Consider the following 22,005-nt stretch of genomic DNA (forward strand, 5'->3'; position numbering starts at 1 on the left):
AAAGAGGATCCGTATTATATTATCGCCCTAAGCTTACGATGTTCTAGCTAGGCTCGTGAAACAATAATTGAATCGGTCATTCGGCTGGTCATTTGGTTTGCCAAGGTTGAAATTTCTATCTTTATCTTAAGTTGTGTGACAATTTGTGTTAAATTCTCAAATTGTGAGTTTTATAAACCCACTCACAAACACTATTTAAATGCATATTTACATAATTTAATTTAATACATTTAACCAATGTGCTTACTAGACTTAAGATTTTTTTCGAAAATTGAACAATTAAAAAATATGGAGAGTTTTACGTGGTATTTCATTCAAATAGACATAAATTATTACGTATTCGTATAAACTATGCTGGGGGAATTATGATGAAGGATTTGAGGGGCATCATGAGGGATTACGATATGGTTTGAGGTCGCAAATTACATTATTTGAAGGGTGCGCATGACATGATTTTGGGTGGATGCACTATTGGCTGGGGGGGGGGGGATGGACATCCCTCGCGACGAGGACCGAATATAGTATGTGGTACGGTCGTACACGTCAGAATTCAGCCAACTATTTAACTTATTTACCAATGTTACGCGTTGAAGTATGACCCACGTCAGGGGTCACGTTAATGTTGTTTTAAGTTCTTCGCCATAAATTAGCATAGCCTATTTAAGTGAAAGACTAAGGCCGTAACGGAAAAGCTTTAACCTTAACCATAAGCAAATACCTTGAGCTACTGTGCGTATACCTTGTACTTTCGTTTATATTTATTTATGTTATTTGGCCATTACTCCAGTGAGCTTATTGCGGTCAAATACTTTTGGTTTCACTTAGACTTGCCAACTTTAAAGAAATAAAATGCAGGAGATAGATTTACAACCTTCAAACAACCCTTCATGACTAACCTCAAATTTTAAGTATTCACAGAATCCCTAGGAACTTGAATGACAACACGTACGAGACTTGGACGCATCAATACCTTCGCTTTCGGACAGTACTTCCTCAATTTCTCTCTTCCATTCTATCTTTTTTTATCACAATTATCATTCTCTTTCAATCTTAGTCTGGGCGTGCCTCTCTCTCTCTCTGTTACTTTCTCTTTCTTCCTCGCAACTCTATCTCTCTTTTCTCTCTGTTTCGCGCTCTTCCTTCGTTTACCTATCTCCTCCTTCCTTTCTCTATCTCTACCAGCATTCGCCTTCTCGTTTCTTTCTTTATTTTTTCGGTACTTATTCCCTGCTTCTCTCTCCCTTTTTTATCTTAATCATAATTATCTTATTTTTTCTATCTATCTAATTCTTTCTTTCCGTGTCGGGCGATACTTTTAGGAAAAGGTACCTTTAACTTTCTATTTCCCCTTTCCACAGAAAGGAGACGGAGTATACATGATGCACGTCTGCATTTTATCACCATGATTGGCGACATACTGCAGTAGTTTTGTAAAAATGTGTACAATTAATTTTGAGCAGAACCTTTTGTAGCTTGGTTTGTTTCTTTGTGCAGGGCTTGAGTAATATGAGATCTGCCTTTTGTTATCAAAACCAATGTAGAAGTATGTCTCAACATGACCTGAGATTTCCTAGTACGGAGTAAGCCCTACGCGAAAGTTTCAACATTGCTCTTGTCTCTCTTTCCTGCAACATATATGCCCTTTTATCCTTTTTTGCAGCCCTTAGGGTCCCTGATTGATAGTTTTAGGTTTTTGGATTTTTCTCAATTCTCATTGGATAGATATGGACTTGTGTCGAAATCGACCCGGGGGGTCAAATATGCTAGCAATTAGCCAAAAGCTGAGTTTCAGTATATTTATTGTCTTCATTTGAAAATGACATTGCAAACACTATTCAAATCCTGATAAATGTTATTTTCTAAAGTTATTAATAATTGTAACTTATATATGATAATGTTTTTACTCTTTATATAAAATTTATTAATAGGCTCTATTAATAAAATTAAAATAAGTTTGTTATATATGGAATTTATGCCAATTCACTTCGGAATGAAATTACAATTTGTTTTGTAATGCTTTTACAATACTATTATGTCACAGTATTGATTGATTGATTTAGAGTTTTAAGTCCACTTTCTACACAGTAAGACTAATCGGGATTGGACCTACAGTTTAATGTGGGATCCGAACCACTATGTCCCTCCACCAGGTATCGAACTCGGGGCCCCTTGATTACAAGGCTACGATGCCATCACTGCGCCATAGGTGAGACCCTTATGTTACAATATGTGAAATACTAATTGTAATATTGTAGTATTATCATTTTCCGACCTCCACGCAAGAGTGGATAGCACATTGCGATATCTCTTGTTTTGGCAAAGTGTGAAACTATTTCACGCTGGTTGGTCACAACGAGATTTTCAACTTTCTCCGTTCATACTGTGTGAGGGACATGCCTAGCCGTAGGGGACAGAGCCTGGAAGATTTTTCGATGGACCACACTTTATCAGCAACCCCCGAGCAAGAAGGTCAGTGTGAAACCTAAGACTGTCCAATGTACAGTCACGTACACTTCTGGGTTGTAACGACCCTATTGGAAGAAGCACCGAAGCAAACCATCCATGTCTGACCACCAAGCGCCTTGTGACTAGACAACCCAACCAGCTTTGCAATTCTGCGGCTTGTATACCAGTCACGGGTATACATCTCTGTAAATTGAGTAGTGATGCCAACGAGAAATACGAGATGAAGATTGTCGATCGTAATGTCTCGTGTTCTCGACATGGAATAATACTCGGTCCACGTTACGTTCCATTATTTAATGTTGTTTGGGAACGAACCTGAAGGACTGGGTTTATATTTTCACTCCTTGCATTACAGTAAATTCCATATTTTACAATTATGTTAATGCTTTGAACGAAAATAATACTAGCAAGTATCGACCCCGGGACAGATAATGATGAAGAACGCCAAAATGCTATGTTTACAAAATGATTAGAAAAATCATACTCATAACACTGTAGAACAAAATTTTTGTTGCGTTGATACCAGCACATTTTCTAACCAAATTTGGTTACGCTGATTTCAAGTCTGAAGTTGGTGTTTCTCTAAATTCTAGTTTTATTGCAATTCATCATTTTAATTTTTAACCTTCATATCCATTTTTCAGAAGTCAATTCAGCATTTTAAAGTTGGATGCCACCATGGCGAAGATATATTTAGTTTAAACACAAACACGTGTAAGTGCATCACAATATGATTTACAGTTTGAAAATACGGCAAGATGAAAGCACTTTCTGGAGTATCAAACATGTATTCAATATAGTAAAATATGAGTATGTATTTAAGGCTTTTATAAAAGAAAATAACATATGTTTGCATGTATACGGAAGGCAATACAGTGGAACCTTGATAACTCGAACTTGAGGGGGAAAAGAAAAAAGTCGAGTTACTGAAGGTCAAAATCGCCGACTTCGAGTTCTAGAGGTCTAAGTTTACGGACCCTTCTGAACGTCAGCACTATGTATGGGGAGTTCGACATGACTGTTGATCACCTGGCATTGTACGTACGCACCCTACACTTCGAATTATTGAGGTCCGTGCAACTAAAACGTCGAGTTATAGAGGTGATTAGAATTTATCTTCGACTCGGAGGTTTTTCATAGTCGACCTTCGAGTTATTGAGTTCGAATGGCATCCAATAAACTGTACACAAATTCGTCTTATCAAGGTTTTATTCGAGTTGTTGAGGTAAAATTAGTATTGATTGTTATGGACAACTCAAGGGGATTACAAAAAGTTCGACTTATCAAAGAATTCGAGATGTTGCGGTCAGAGTTATCAAGGTTCCACTGTATAAGAAATTTGATAGACCCAGACCACCAGCCGCCACTGCCACAAGTCAAAATCACCTGAAAACTTATACAAACAACATAATCTTCATAAATCATGAAAAATATTTCACTTTCTCGAGGGGGTGCAGAGGGCCTAGGCTACCAAAGATGTAAATGGTACCTTAAGGGTCAATACATGTAAAATCACCCAATTGAAAGACGAAAAGTTTCTTCATAGTCATGGATTTTCTTCCATTTTTTTAATTTTAGATTCCTAGTCCAACATGACCAAAATGTAATATTAGACTTGTCCAACAAACATATTAAACGTTACAATTTTTTTATAATTTTAAGATTTTCAGAAATTGAGTGCCCGAATGAATGTGTCATATGACACAAAATATGCCATATCTCGGAAACTATATGGAGTATTGTGATTATATAGGTATTGATGGAGAGGAGAAGGATAATCCTTACAGAACAAAACTGTGTTACCACTATTACCTGCTCAAAAAGTAGAAAAATCTTTACAGAAAGTAATATGTTGTGATGAGAAAGACACTCCATTTCTGGTAATTGTTTGATAGAGAATCCCAGGTTACTACAATGAAAATTGTTACACAGCATAATCAATATATGTTCAACATAATATTAAATATTCAATATATGAACCCGGTGGAGGCACATGGCACAGTGGTTCGGATTCCACTTTAAACCATAGGTCCAGTCCCGATTAGCCTTACTGTGCATATAGTGAACTTAAAACAACAACTCAAACCAAAACTCAATGTATGAACCATATCTTCCACTGGCACACAGCTAAATTTTTGACAAAATGGCTCTAAAACCCAAATTACCACTACTATGAGTACACATAACATTGATAGAAATGTTGAATATATAGGAGAAGCATTACTATGATGTTTATCCACTTTTAGCTCACATAAATTGTACTAAGACCAGAAATTCTGTCCACATTGCACATGGATCAGTCCATACTGAATAGTCCAGCATTGGTTACTTGATCATTTTTTAAAATATTCATATTTTTGTTGTTCTAACCCCTATGCAAGGGTAATTCAAAGCAAGCATTTCTTTTCTAAAAGTTGACTTTCTTTAAAAATAGTGGCAATTCTTTCATGACTTCCGGCATTTTTGGCTTTGGCAGATAGTTCCTACGAAAAGTTTAAGACCACCTTGTCATGTGTTTTTCAGACAAACAGAAAAAAGTACATATGCAAGTGCTTTTCATGAAATTAAAACTTCAATACAAAATTGGAATTATTATGTGATGTTATTGAAAGGTACATCAAGATCAAGAAATTGTAAGGGCATATTAATGCACGTATAACTAATAGATGCAACTAAAGGTACAATTTTGTAAAATCATTAAATCTGAACTTTGAAAACATACTTGGAAACAAACATTTCTCCTGAAATTAGATGAATGAAGTGTGAAATTTTAATAGTCAATAGGTCCACTTTTAAGTTTCAAGCACATTTGCACCCGTTTTCTCATGCTGCGGACGAATTTCTGGCATTCTTGGCGCGTAATCTCATTCCATACTTCGGAGATCTGTACACGAAGTTCCTGGACATTCCTTGACTGGCGTCTGGCTATACGAAGACCAATGGTATTCCATACGTTTTCTATATGACTCAGGTCCAGACTTCGTGCTGGCCAAAGCAACAATGGGATTTCCCTCGCTTGAATCCAAACCATTGTTGCTGCTGACGTGTGGCAAGTCGCGTTGTCCTGCTGGAAGACGAAGTACCCGTTGTGGAGCTTCTGGGCGGACGGGAGCATGTCATCTTTCATTGTTTCGATGTATTCTCGTGAATCCATGAAGCCAGGAATGAATATCAAAATCCATCATTATCACTGGAAGAGGTTCTTTACGGTTATTCTTTGCCACACTCGCGATAATCGGGTCCTCGCGTACAGACGTTACCCTGGGTCGGCCGCAGCGTGGTTTATCAACCACTATACCTTGCTGCTTGAATTTGTGTGTGTTTGCTACGCAGGTTTTACTCACATTCAATGGGACTGCAATTTCTCTACGAGACCTATTGCATCTGTACATACCAATTATTTGCCATTTCACGGCCACGGGCACATATTTTTCCCAATTATCACGTAGCTTGCGATTCAAACAGCCTGTTTATTATCAAGCGTAACGAAAACAGGTTTGGACTTGCACAATTCTCCTAGTCGAGATCTCTTCGTGCGCCATCTATTGACACACATTTCAACTAATGACTGATAAAATTTGTTCACTCCAGCTCAGTCGTTGAGGAAGATATTATCTGAAGACCTCTCAGTTTTCGCTGTATTTTTTTTATTTTGCGAATTTGAGAAAAGTATGAAACAAAATAAATTTTCGTTGTATTTTCTTTGCTCCAAAACCTTCGTTCATGTTCTACAATACTGGAAAAAATTCAGTACTGTCATAACGACGTCGGTTACGTGTATACATTCATCTGTACTTCAAAATGCTGGATTTTTCTGTTAAGAAATTTGATTTTCCACTTTCGTATCTTGAGAACTACAAGACGTATACCAATATTTTTTCGGCAATATATGCCTCACACACTATACATATTACTTCCATACAATTTCACTCCATATTTGTACCAAAAACCTTTGGTCAGGATTCATTTATATGAAAAAAGTTTGTGGTCTTAAACTATGGTAGGGACTGTAGTTGCATTAATTATGATAACTCAGCTAAGAAAAGTAATAGAAAGCCGTGGCAAGAAACATTGTTTACAGTACATTTAAAGCTTTTTTATGTTCCGTTCTTTTTTCACCACCCCTAATGCAAATGGCTGAAATTTAAGGCAAAAACTGATATTCAATTTGAAGAATAATAGAAATTTAGGATTTTATTTTTAGTAATTTCGTATCACACACATAATGTTTGTAGAGGGAACATATAAGTCCAAACTTTTGTCAGAAAATCGTTGAGCTGTGATACTGGCTTTCTGTTTGAAAATATTATTTATTTTATTTTTTCGCCAAAGTATGGTCCCTAATATCTCTGATGGGAGAACTAATAGAAATTTGATAATTACAGTGTATACTCTTTGGGCAAAAACGGGCACATTTATATATGTGTGCTTTTATAAAACGAATTTACTGGGCCACGGGCTAACGAAGATTAAGAACCACTGCTCTTTAGATTTCCTGATGAGCAGCAGTTGGAGACTGTGTTGCCAGTGTAAGATAGGAGGACATGTATGAAAAGTTTCTCCCAGGTTACACACAAAAATATTGCCTTATCTGATTGCATCACCTGCAGTAATAATAGCCAAAAGACTTATCTTGCACATTTTAAGAAAATAATTTCTAGAAAAAGGTCAAATTGTATTTATTTCACTTTTTACAAAGAATTTATAACGTAATTTTAGAAGTTAGTGCAGAAATGGGATTGCTTCCATATTCTATAATCCTAACAAAATTTATATATTATAGTATTTATTTTTTCCAAAAAGTAGAACTTAAAACCTTTAGGAGACCGATCGTCTCGATCGAGACGCTCTCATGTACCCTCGGGGGCCCGATCGTCTCAATCTAGACGCTCTGTCAAGGTCGTAGATTTTACGTTATAACTTCGCTATTTTTGGCTAGAATTTCTATTTTATTTTTTCATATTGTTCTTAACACATGTATTTAACAGAAATAATTGTTGCAAGTTTTTTTCTTTTCATGAAAAAGGCGGGGAAAGGAGACTTCTTTTTTTAGTCTTTTTTCAAGGGATAAATTTTGCCGACAAAGGAAAGCAGCCGGCTTTGTTGTTCTAAAGCAATGCGTTTCCCTTACCCCTGGAACTGCGTTGGAAGGAAGTTTGTATATCGGTACCCAAGCTAATTTCTATGTCCCATGTTGACCTATTCATTTCCCTTTTTCGAGGGAGCGGGTGGGGAAAGCCCATTTAAAAAAAAACCGATTGTTTGGGGGATTCCCATTTCCCCCTCCATATATACGCCCAACGAACATACATTTTCTATCGTCTGAATTTGTGATTCATTCCACGTACAACGGTATATCATTCATCTCTCTAGGGCAATTAGCCTCTGAGCTACAGTGATTCCAAAGTACCGTTGCATTTTGATGCTTGAATCAGTGGCGTGCTGACCAATAATGCAAATATTTTTGTGTTCCTTACATGTCAGCGATAATTTCTATGTGCATGTTGACCTTTTCATGGCCTCTTTTTCGGGGGGATCTCAATTTTTTTAAAAAAATATATATTATGGGGATTCCCCTTTCCGCCTCCATATATACGCCAAATGTGCATAAATTTTATATTGTCTGAATGTGTGATTTATTCCGCGTATAACGGTATATCATTCATCTCTCTAGGGCAATTAGCCTCTGAGCTACAGTCATTTCAAGGTAACGCTGCATTTTGAAGCTTGAATCAGTGGCGTGCTGACCATTGCTTTTGGGAGTACAACTCGCGTTATATTTGTCATCCGATAATAATACAAATATTTGTGTGTTCCTTACATGTCAGCAATAATTTCCATGTGCATGTCGATACTGTCATGTACTTTTTTCTTGTGGGGAAGGGGGAATCTCAATTTTTCCGAATTTTTTTAATTTTGAGTGTTCTCCCCTCCCCCCGCTACATATACGCCGAATTTGCATAAATTTTATATAGTCTGAATTTCTGGTTGATTACACGTACACAGGAAATCGAAAGAAACGACCTGCTTTACGGTTACGCAACCCGGAATTTTATATCATCTAGTTTCGCCTGGTAGAATAGTTCCCGAGAGGAGCAGTGTTTCCATACCTATAACCGTAGTGTTTCCAACCCTGTATTGGTTGGTTGTTGATTTGGCGTTTTTAAGTCCACAATGCACAGTATGACTAATCTGGACTGGACCTACAGTTTAAGGTGGGATCCGAACCACTATGTGCCTCCACCGGGACCCCTTGATTACAAGGCGACGACGCTACCACTGCGCCATCCAAGCTTGTATTGCTTCGTAGAAGACGAAACCTTCACGTAAACTTCTTCATTCGTAAGTTACATTTGGTTTACAGACTCACATTCCAGGACACTCTTTTCCTGTATTGCATGTTTTCTGGAGTATTTATTTTTCCTTCTGAGGAGAAAATTCTGTTATTATTTTACATCTTATTTTTCGCAGCTTCTCTACCATTTATTGGCTAATCGCAACAATGAGGATGAATGATGTCTCGATGAAATTGATAAAAGGACAGTCATAAAGGAACCATGGGGATAGATTCATATTATTATTATTACTATTATCATTATATTTTTTTACTTTTGGCTAATCGCAACGATGAGGATTGGTGTATGATAAAATTCATGAAGGAACACTCATAAACAATCATACCCAGGCCGGGACTCGAACCTGGGAATTTCGGCAGCGACATCAAAAGCCGACAGCTTACCACACTCGGGCACAGCGGCAGCCAATTATTATTTGTGATATTGTCTCTATTGTATTTTTCCACCATATTCTTTCATACAATCATGAAACTGATGAAAATTAAAATGTTAAAATACCTGCCTATGTTTTTGTTTTTTAGCTTGCAATATAAACCCCTAGTGCCCGAAGCCAAATTGTGAGAATACGAAACAGAACCACGTTATCATATCTTGACCGTGGAAAGTATTAATACAAAATCTAGAAAAGAGCCATTTAACAGTTGCCTGATTGCTTTTCCATTTGTTGTATGGGAAGAATTGTCTGAAATGTGTGTGTAGAGAATACAAAGATCGAATAGAGAGGCAACACTGTCACTGTTCTGCACTGCACAAACAACGCGTCTCGTCGAGTGGGCGGGGGGCACTGTTGGTGCGAGCGAGCTGCTGTTGCTTCTGCAAAAAGAACACTCGCAGACAACTGAATGACGCTCCGCTTAAAATCTAGTCAATAGAGAAAGGATTTGTTGAAGTGAATTGAAATATAAACGCCAGAATTTGGTCTAAGCCTATAATGGTTACTCGCAATAATAGCTGATCAATTTTTACATGTGGAATTCCGTAATGAAAGAGGCAACAGGCCGCACTCCACACCTATAGTCTGGAAACACTAATAAATCATCTTATTATATGCGTTCGGTTATGCTGATAGTCATGTTTAATATATTACCTTCAAACATAAACAATATCATGGACTCACTCAGAGGCAGAATTCAATTTTGCGCTTTACTTTCCTGAAGATATTGTAGCAATGTAATCATTCCGCTCCATTTTCGTATTCTCAATTGAACCCGCACTATTTTTTCCAGAAGTTGAGCCCCACCTCCCTTCTTCCACCTTAAAAATTTTTGAGTGAGAGGCTACAAACTATACTAAAACTGAATTACAGACAATACTTTATGACTCAAAGTGACGTGACTTAGAAAGTAGTGAAAAATCACTGGTGCAAAATTCAACGTAATGATGATAGAATGAAGGTAGGAAAATGGATGTGCTAGAAAGTTTTACATACATACATACACACACAGTTAGTTCCGTTAGAAGACATTTCTTCACATTTTTCTCACCTTGGCTTCCTTGAATTCACGAAACACTAAAGCCATGAACGCGTTAACCCCCCTATAATCACGGAGTCTCAGGTACGATTCCTGGTGGAGACACAACTGCCTAGTGGTTCGGATCCCACTTTCAACTGTAGGTCCCACTTCGGGTAGCCTTTCTGAGTATGAAATGGAATTAAAACAAAATTGGAACACGGTAACCCATCACAACACACGCGCAGAGGGTGTTGAACTTAATGACTGACAATTATTATATACATCGAACTTTCAGCGAAGCTGGATTAAGGTCTATTTGCCATGCCAAATAGTGTGAATTTTCAGTCTCCTGGTGCCTTCTATACGAAGTGCACGCAAGTTATCTAAAAAAAAAATCAAATGTGAGGGTGAGTCGAGCTATGTATCATTCAATAAGACTCTTCTGTTCAAACATATTTTGCTCTATAGATGTCGATTTCGAATTGGAGCAAAATGACTGAATGTCACAGTTCCAATCACTCTACAAACATAGCAAAACTTGTTCGCCTGAAGATGAGAGAGAGAGAGAAGAGGTGATCTCTTGAAATGTCTCGAAAAATATAGATAGAATATATAGTCAATCAAAGAGAAAAACAATGGATAGTGTCCAATTAAGTAGAAACGCTGTTAGAACCGGTGTTATTCACAGAGCAGAAGGGTTATTTTAACAAAATCCTGTTTCCCTGCTGGCTGCTTTGGGGAAGAGAGCTTTCTAAAGTTATCCTTCCTTGCCCAAGCGGTAGGCCTAATTGGTTGATTGACCACGAGTTCCTTCGTAGGTAAACGCGGCAACAGAGGATCACTGCCATAAAGGTGGTTCCCGCGTCGGCTGAAAGATCGACGGGAATATAATAACCATTGTCACTAATTTCAGACAAACATCTAAGAATTTTCTTACGTTTGAAGCTGATCCTAAGGGACAACAAATAGTAAAAAAAAAAAGCGACATGAATTAAATGATTGATTGGTCCGTCCTTCTGTTGGACGCCAATTCATATTAACAATAATAATCGTAAGCTTATCATTAAAGAGTCAACAATCAAAGCTAATACGCATATATTGATAAGATATTACTAGTGTGTTAAAGTTGTTTTTGTAGCTCTTTTTATTTTAAGTCGCTCTTCTGCCACTTTCGCCTAATGAGGATGAGTGACGATTAGATTAAATTGATACCATGATACCAATACTGAAGCCGTGGCTCGAAACAGGAAATTTCGTGGTATCTGAAGTGGACCACTTCACGCGCTTGGCCACCAAAGAGAACCGGCTCTGCTGCCAAGGGCGGTAGGTGGTGGACTGACTATCCAGACACCGAATGTTCCGGGTTCGAGTCCCGCCCGGACCTTTGTCAATTTCTTAATTTTCAGAAATCCCTCAAATAGGATAGGGAATTGTAAAACTAAAAATTATACTTTTTTCTATGGTGGTACTGAAAACCATAATTTTGGAACAGGCTTTTTCATAAATAATAGAATTATCTCGGCTCTTAAAACAGTAGAATTTATTAATGATAGGATATCATATGCAGTTTTACAGGGTAGGTGGTGTAAAATTATTTTAATAAACATACATGCACCAACGGAAGATAAAGATGATAATACTAAAGATGATTTTTATACATAGTTAAAACAGGTCTTTGATAAATTTTCTCAGTATGATATGAAAATTTTGTTAGGTGACTGTAATGCACAGATTGGCAAAGAAGAGACATTTAAACCCACGATTGGTAAATAAAGTCTTCATGAATTAAATAATGATAATGGTATAAGATTGATTACTTTTGCAACCTCAAAGAATTTAATTGTCAAAAGTACCACTTTTAAACATAATGATATCCATAAATATACCTGGTCTTCTCCAGATGGTAAAACTCATAATCAGATAGATCATATTCTCATTGATAAGAGAAGGCATACTAGTATAATTGACGTTCGTACACATAGAGGTGCTAACTGTGCCAGTGACCATTATTTAGTAATTGCTAAATTAAGAGAAATACTCTCAGTGATAAATCATAAGCAACAAAATCTAAAAGTTATAAAATTTGATACAGGAAAGTTTACTGATGAAAGAATTAAGAAAGATTACCAAATTAAACTGTCAAATAGATTCGATGTTTTGCAGGATTTAAATGATGATGAAAATATAAATGAAGCAGACGTAAATAAGAATTGGGAACACATACGTAATGCAATAGAATCAGCAGCTAAAGAAAGTATAGGATACCATAAACCGAGAAAAAGTAAGCCATGGTTTGATAATGAATGTCATAATCTAATAGAATTAAGAAATCAGGCTAGACTTAGGTGGTTAAATAACTCTGATGATACAAATCTAAACAATTATAATAGAATAAAGCGAGAAGTTAACCGCACGTTTAGAAGTAAAAAAAGAGATTACTTGAAAAGCAAAATTAACGAAATTGAAACAAACAGCAAAAATAAAAATATCAGAGATTTATATAAAGGTGTAAATGAGTTTAGAAAGGGGTGGCAACCTAAAGTAAACTTGATAAAAGATAAAGATGGTGATTTTCTAGCTGACCCAAGCGATATTCTAAATAGATGGAAGAACTACTTTAATGACCTTTTAAATGTCCATGTAGGAGATAAATCAGAAATAAATGAATGAAGTCCACACAGCAGAACCTTTAGTTCCAGAACCTAACTTGACTGAAGTTAAAGATGCTATTAAAAGGCTAAAGAATAACAAAGCACCTGGCATTGATTTAATACCAGCTGAGTTAATTAAATATGGTGGAAATTCATTAATATGTCAAATTCATAAATTAATTTGTTTAATATGGAATAAAGAAGAAATCCATCAACAGTGGAAAGAATCCATAATTGTTCCTGTGTTTAAAAAAGGTGATAAAATGAACTGCAATAATTACCGTGGAATTTCTCTACTCTGAACAACATATAAAATGTTATCTAACATTCTTTTAACAAGACTAACCCCATATGCTAATGAAATTATAGGTGATTATCAATGTGGATTTAAACGTAACAGATCAACTACAGATCAAATTTTTCACATCAGACAGACACTTGAAAAAAAGTGGGAATATAATCAAAATGTTCATTGATTTCAAAAAAGCATATGATTCGGTCAAAAGAGATAAATTATATAATATATTAGTAGAGTTTGGAATACCTAAGAAGCTTGTTAGTATGATAAAAATGTGCACCAGTGAAACAGAAAGTAAAATTCGTGTGGGTATTAATATGTCTGACAAATTTACAATTCATGATGGGTTAAAACAAGGAGATGCATTATCTCCATTGCTCTTTAATTTTGCCTTAGAATATGCTGTTAGGAAGGTTAAAGAAACTAAAGAAGGACTAAAATTAAATGGTGTGACCCAGTTGTTAGCATATGCAGGTGATGTAGACTTATTAGGTGATGACATAAATACAATTAAGAATAATGCTAAAATATTTTTCAAAACTGCTAAAGAGATAGGTTTGGAAGTTAACAAAGAGAAAACTAAATATATGCTTACAGGCCGAAACCAAGTGTTGGGTAATAATCAATATCTAATTATTGATAACTCGTTTGAACCAGTTTCCAAATTCAAATACTTAGGAGTAATATTAACAAATGAAAATTATATTAAAGAGGAAATAAAAAGTAGGCTTAATTCAGGAAATGCATGTTACTTCTCTCTTCATAAACTTTTGTCTTCTCGTTTAATATCTAAGAAACTAAAAGTTAAAATATACAAAACAGTAATTTTGCCCGTAGTATTATATGGATGGGAAACCTGGTCCCTTACATTGAAAGAGGAACATAAATTGAGAGTATTTGAAAATAAGATCCTTAGGAAAATATTTGGACCTAAAAGGGATGAGGAGACAGGTGAGTGGAGGAGGTTACATAATTTAGAACTACATAACTTGTTTTCATGTCCAGATATTATTAGAATGATTAAATCAAGAAGACTTAGGTGGGCAGGCCATGTGGCACGAATGGGAGAGGAAAGAGGAGTTTACAGGATTCTTGTTGGGAAACCTGATGGTAAGAGACCTATAGGAAGGCCAAGACGAAGATGGACAACGTTGAGATGGACCTAAGGGAAATCGGTAGGGATGGAAAAGAGTATATAGATCTTGCTCAAGATAGGGAAAGATGGAAGGCCTGTGTTGCTGCAGCCATGAACCTTCGGATTTAAGAAGGCTAGGGAGTTAGTGACTTAGTTTGAATTCTCATTTTTAATTTTAGAATTTAAGATGGTTTTATAAATTTCTCTCTTAATATTGTGTTATAAGTACTTTGAACAAGCTTACAAATAAAGGAAACTGCAAGTCTCTCAATTCAAGGAAACTGTAAATCTCCATCATTTTCAGTTTTTGATTATAAAGTTCCTCCCTGTTTGTCATAATTCGCCAGGATTGAAATTCCCAGGCCATCTCAGATAAAGGCTACAATTTGACATTTTATACAGAACAATTAATATTTTATTTAAGGAAAAATAAGAAGTGCAGTGTTGTAGAACAGAGTTGTTTCAATTTTTCTATTTATGTAGTATTACTTAAAATATTTTTTTCTAAAAGTAGAATCTTAAGTCAATGTAAGAGTGGGAGAAAATTTGTAGGCTAAAATGTACATCTGAGTGTTAGTATGTTGATTCTAATATTTGCATTTTTCTTTTCAGATGTTTTCACAAACTGCTCATTGATATGGCAAGAAAAAACAGATGTTAAAAGGAAATTCTTTGTTCATTAAGATGAAATGGAAACGCCATCAGCACTCACATCTTCTTGTCGCCGAGCACCATCTTTCCGAAAAGTCATATTACTTATTCTTCAGTTTTTAGAACTTGGATGAACATTTTCATTAGTCGCCTTACTTGATCCTTTACGTTACTCAGGCTTTCTCAGTTCCACATCTTCACCCTCAGTGCTTTCTGTAGTCTGGCATTTTCGATTAATTCCTCTGTAAATTTCAATTAAGGACTCACTCTTTCTGTGCCAATTTTCTAACCAGAACAGACACTTTTTTCATCCCCAAGCTGGTTGAGGAAGAAACACACTGAACAAGAAGAGAAAGAAGAAAACGAAGCGCAAATTAGGTCCGTAGTATGAGGGTGAAATATCATAACAGTGTGACGATGAAAATCCAGTTCATAACACAGACATGTCGAGCGTGCATAAGAAAAATATGAAACATAAATTGTATAATAAGGATGACTGACATGTAATTTATGCAAAAGTACATTCACCGAAAATAGGGAAGAGGAAGAGGGGAACATGAGTAGATGATAATTTCCAGCCAGTTGGTACAAAAAAAGAATGCCTTGAGAGGAGATAGGACATTTGTGACAGCAACAGCAAACATAAGAAAAAGAAACTGAAAACTCTCATGATGCAGATGAGATACTGAAACTAGTGCTGCAACAAATTTTGAATGCTGCTCATTCTGCAAACATTAGTTGGATAAGAATATCATCTCATTCTGGAAGAAATCTTGTTGGTTCGAATACAGCGGAAAATCGTGGGGTGAATTCCGTAATATTGAGCTCTGAAAGAACTGAGTGTAGTTTTGTTCCCACAGATTAAAAAGGTATTACATCCTCACAGATATCCAACGGACCAACGGACTCAGAAAAAATATCAAACTCTGCCAGTAGAAGGAATGATGCTGTAAATGTTAAGTTTGCTGATGAAAAATTCAAGAAAGTGTTAGTGATGTTAAAATGAGGTCTGCAGAAAGAGTTGTTGTTTCTCAATGCTACAGTATGCAGATCCCTTAAAATGTAGCTTCCCAGAATATAAACACAATGCCAGATGATCCACAAGTAATTGATTTGTGTAAGTTAAAGAAATGGACATTCAAGTGATGTCCGTCTTTCCTCATCTATGGAAGAACCTTGCAATTCAAGACCAAACAGTGTTGGCAACCTTGTAGCATCTGATGGGTCTGGTAAGGTATGGTATCACAAGAAAGCTATCATAATTTTGACAAATAATTGAAGCTGCAGCTGTCTTCTTATAATGTGCATGGTAAATCACACGAATTCAGGAAATGCAAAACAGTATCATCACAATGTCTCGAGATGAACACTAGTATTACAATAAATGGAATGGTGAATGAAAAATTAACAGAAAATTTTGGTGATGTTGAAAAGATGTCTGAAGAATTTTTTATGTGCGCAACTTGGCACTGAGGAAGAGAAGCTTACTTCATTATCAGATGCAAGACAGAAAGTATGGGGGTAAAAATCAGATGATCATTCCAGTATTCTCAAACTCAAAGAAAGCAAGTGAGAATGAGTGCGTATCATCTGATGAAGCTGTGCATTTTGAAGATGATATAGCCGACATAAAGAAGCTTCTAGATGCTCATGTCTCTAAACTTCAGGTGAGTGGACATACGTTGACGCGCACCCAGCGTCGTACAAGTAGGTACCTGATGAAAACTCTGGTGTGAAAAGGCGACCTGGGGCGTGGTGCTGATCACATCACCCCCACCTTCGGCCGTGATCAAGAAAGTGTGGGCCCTAATTCCAGACCCCATATACACTTTCATGGCGTGTTGTAAATCACAAGGGAGCACTTTACTGCATTACCTAATGATGCAATACATTTTATTTTCATAGTGATTTTTATTGCTTTATAGCTACATTTCACTTCAATTTTTCAGAAGTTTCTGAGGCCAAAAGTGCACAAACAAAGCCTTACATGGCTAGATACCATACATTATTATTGTTGCCATGAGGAGTAAGAGCCAATATCAAAATAATAATTACATTATGATTTCAGAATTTATATAAAAAATGTCTGTTCAAAGGCTCTACTTTGCCTCCTGTGCAGGTCTTTGGATCCTGGATTATATGCAGGCTGGCTACTCACCGGTAGTTCCTAGAATTCCGGGAATGATTCTTGTATTATTGGCTACTTGAATTCTGTGTGGATATTTCTCCATATACAGGATAAGAAAATGCACCTTTTATTAATCCAAATTCCATTGAGTCTATACACCCTGAGATATTTTTTCACTTTTAGTTTTTACTTTTATCGAGGAAGGAAAAGAAAAAGTAGGAAAAACAGCATTCTCTCAATCCCTATAATTTGTTAAAATCTTATGCAGAAAAATCTGACCTACGTTCATGTTCTGGGGAACAAAAATCTTCAGATGGAAGTGTTTTAATTATCTTAACTATGTAGGAGGAACGATACAGAAAAAAAGAAATGATCGGGGAGGATAAGTAAGGGGGAAAAACTTCAGGAGGAATGGGAAAATCATTTAATATATATCTAAAAACCACATACAAATTGCATATTTAGGGCAAAAATGAATTACTGTTTTTATGTCAGGGGTTAGCTATCTTCCGGGAAAGGGGCTGGGACAGCTGCGTCCCGTCCCTTCTGACATTCTCAGTGAAACGATGTTTATGAGCATGGTTTATATTGTGTAAGACTAACATTATGTCAAAATTAGAGTTTCATAACTTCACATGATAAATTTTATATTTGATTGAAAAATATTGTATTGTTTTCGATGCTCCAAAAATGTATAAATCTTTTACTTGTGCATTGAACTAATATCGTTTGGAGAGATTTGTAAATCTTTTGGGTTTGAAAAATATAATTAATTGAATCACCAGCATCACGAACTATGGGTATTCAGGAACTCTCCCCTTCCCAAATATTTTGTCAAATAGGGAACCCAGGTATTGACTACATTGATTTAAAAGAAAAAGATACTGTCTACGATATTTGTTAAAAAACAGTTAAATACTAGATGTTATTTTTTACAAATCGATTGGAACATCCTGTAGCGAATAAAACAGGTTTACCAGTAAATTGTAGTCATACATGCAGTCAATACTGATACAAATAAGGGCCTAATTAAGTGACATTGTACTATGCCCTACAGAGCATACTCTACATTTTTGACCTGAACAAAGTGGCAAAGATGTTCATTTCAACCAGGGACGGGAGGATTTTAAGTGACTAAATATATTGTTGACACTTGCCGTTTGAGTTCAGTATGATGTTTTTACCCCTAACTTCAATACAGAAGATATAAATTCTGATGTGTATAAAGTATTTAAAGGTGGATACATCGAAAGGGAAGCAAGGAGGAGCTCTTTAAGTATAAATAATGCATTGTTTTATGGCAAGAACAACAATATGGTTGTGAAGATAGATATGTTTGTATCCCCCTCCTCAACCATAATAATCAGAAGTGATTGAGCTCGAGGTAGAACAAATGTGTAATGTTAGAAGACTACGATCATTGCTAAACGTGAAAACAGAGCCTAGCAATGTAATGGAATACCGGTATTAGTTGCAGATTCCTATTTTAACTTCTCTCCCAGGCTTTCTTTATTTTAGTTTGCCTAGCTAAGTAATTGTGCCATTGGTTTTGAACTATTTTTTGACACAATATATATATATATTAATATTGTAACATTTATGTATGAGTATAATATATTATTATTATAATAGTATTATAATAAATCTGTACTTTGCATCATTTATGGTTTGATAGGAAAGAAGAGTAAGTCTAGTATTACTTTCCAGAACTGTAAATACTGTATAGTTTCCTCGTTTGCCACAGGTGTGACAGAATTGAAATATACAAGCAGATGTGATGTGCTTTATCAAAATATTTCTACTATTTTATCCAATCTTCCTATAATAAAAATATGCAAAACGTTTTGTAAAACTGTAGATATGTTCAAAGAAAAATAATATATCAGTACTTGAACTTGGAAATTTTGAAACAGAACTAATTGCTACTGATCTACCTGGACAGAGCCAACTTCAAAGTACAGGGTGTCCCACGAACGGCGCAACTGGGAATTAAGAGTGGCGTTACTTTGTAACTGAAACATGTACATACATAAGTCAAACACCAAATGTTAGCCCTGTCTAAGTAGATATTTTTAAACATAGAAACAACAAACGGGGTGCAGTGTTGTTCATGCAGTGTTGCCAAATGTAAGTGAAAGTGTAAATTTATTTTTCCACAAAGCATGGAAAATTGCATGTCAAACATTCGTACGGAAATTTGGACGTCAATTTCCACCTTGGGTAGGTGGACTATTTTGCCATCTATAGTTCAGAGAAGAAATCCGATCGTTTTCGCGTATAGCCAATCCTGAAATGCCTCGTAAAGGCGTACCGGTCCAAATGGGTGTTTCAAAAAAAAATTTGGGCCATAAGTTTTTGCTTATAATGTGATCGCCAAAAAACTCTGCCAACATGTCTAAAGTTTCATTAGACGTGTGACATGTTGCGGAGTCTTGTTGAAACCAACAATCACGTTCATCACGTACCAACAGAGAAATAAACTGTGTGATAAGGTCACGATAAACTATTCCGTCAACTGTTGTGTTGAAAAAGAATGGACCGATTATTTTTCTCCGCGAAATCGCGCACCACACACCGATCTTTTGTGGATGAAGTGATTGTTCATGTAACAAATGGGGATTGTTACTTGAACAGTGTCGAGAATTTTGACTGTTGACATATCCATTTAAGTGGAACCATGCTTCATCCGTGAAAAAAACCTTATCCAAAATATTCACACCATTGTGTCTAATAAAATTTCTAAACCACTGGCAGTATCTTACACGTGCACCTTTGTCTGCTTCCTTCAGTTCTTGCACAGCCTGTACCTTATATGCACGTAGGTGCAATTGTTTTAACGCTCGGTGAAATGTTGTTTTTGATACACCTGACTGTGCTGCAAGTTTACGAACTTATTTCCTGGGAGATTGTGATATTCTCTGCTCCACATCTTGCAGCACACCTTGTGTCAAAACTGGTGGTTGTCTGTGGTAGGGTTTGTCATTAACTGATCCTGTTTCACGAAATCTGGAAACAAGTCGATATATCGTCGAATTTTCTGGATCACTGTTATTCGGATATTTCTCGCGAAACACAGTTTTTACACTAGCGTACAATTTTGAACAAAAATAATGTTCCACAATGAACACCCTCTCTTCCAAAGAGTACTTCATTTCACAGAACAATTCTAATCTTCCCCTACGAACAATGCGAAATGCACGGCTCAAACAATTCTGAGTACACAACTAACTGATTCTTTTGTTCTCGTTCGGTGGGCGCTCTTATCGCATTTCATGGTTGCCAGGAGTAGGTAAGTAACACTTTTTTCACCATAATTTTCATTTTCTTTTTTTCCTGTTTCCAGTATTTCCATGTCATAGACCATCAGTAAACACACCTTTTGTTGCCTTCAAACATCAACATTGTTGCCACTGTACCTCATAATTTTTTTTGAAACACCCATTTGGACCGGTACGCCTTTACGAGGCATTTCAGGATCGGCTATACGCGAAAACGATCGGTTTTCTTCTCTGAACTATAGATGGCGAAATAGTCCACTTACCAATGGTGGGTAGGTGGAAATTGACGTCCAAATTTCCGTACGAATGTTTGACATGCAATTTTCCATGCTTTGTGGAAAAATAAATTTACACTTTCACTTACATTTGGCAACACTGCATGAACAACACTGCACCCCGTTTGTTGTTTCTATGTTTAAAAATATCTACTTAGACAGGGGTAACATTTGGTGTATGACTTATGTATGTACAGGTTTCGGTTACAAATTAACGCCACTCTTAATTCCCAGTTGCGCTGTTCGTGGGACACCTTGTATTTAACAGTTCAATGTTTAACAAATATAGCACATTGTAGAGAGTTTTTATTTTTTTCTTATTTCAAACCTTAAAAAAATATATATTGCTATTGTACTCTGTGATTTTGAGTAACATAATTCAATTTTTATAATATTTTCAGAAGCAATTGATATTACTTGGAAGTGTCCATTTGCACACTCGATTTCCACATCTTTAACACAAACGTTAAGTGCGCAGCAGAGACATAAGTTTTCGGATAACCATGTCAGAGTATCCGACGAGGCCTTTTCAGGAGAAGAAGAAGTGATTATGAGGAACTGGAGAAAATTTTGTGAAGTAAATGCACGGACAGACTGCGTACTCAACGAAAATAAGGATTTTATTTCCAAATATTCAAATACTCTTTAATTTATGTTCCTCTTTTAATGTAAGGGACCAGGTTTCACACTCATATTATACTAAAGGCAAAAACAATATTTTATTTAACTTTTACTATCTTAGATATTAAACGAGAAGATACAAGTTTATCAAGATAAAAGTAACACACGTTTTCTGAATTAGGTCTGCTTTTTATTTCATCTTTAATATCATTCTCATTCGTTAGTATTACAAAATACAAACATATTAGGCAGACATTGATCTCAGGCAGCAAATTACGGGGAGTAATTTTTGGCAAAACTTTCAAATATATTCGGGGTTACTAAAAATGTTCAGTAAATATTTAAACTTCAATTTGTGTGTTTGTGGGATACATGTTATAGATATAGCGATACGAGATTATGTAAGTTTCCAACTGACAATGAAGTTACACAAGATCTTCTGTTAATATTTCATTCAATATGCTATCTTTCAGAATACTAGTGTTCTGTTTTAAACAATGTAATGATAATGTTGTGCATTTACTAAATTCGTGTGATTTACCATGCATATTACAAGAAGAAAGCTGCAGATTCAATGATTTGTCTAATTTATCATGACTTTCTTGTGATACCATACCTTTACCAGACCCATCTGATGCTACAGGGCTGCCGTCACTGTTTGGTCTTGAATTGCAAGATTCTTCCATGTAAGA

Source organism: Lepisma saccharinum, chromosome 2, assembly GCF_977018435.1.
Source record: "Lepisma saccharinum chromosome 2, izLepSacc3.1, whole genome shotgun sequence".
Taxonomy (NCBI): Eukaryota; Metazoa; Arthropoda; class Insecta; order Zygentoma; family Lepismatidae; genus Lepisma; species Lepisma saccharinum.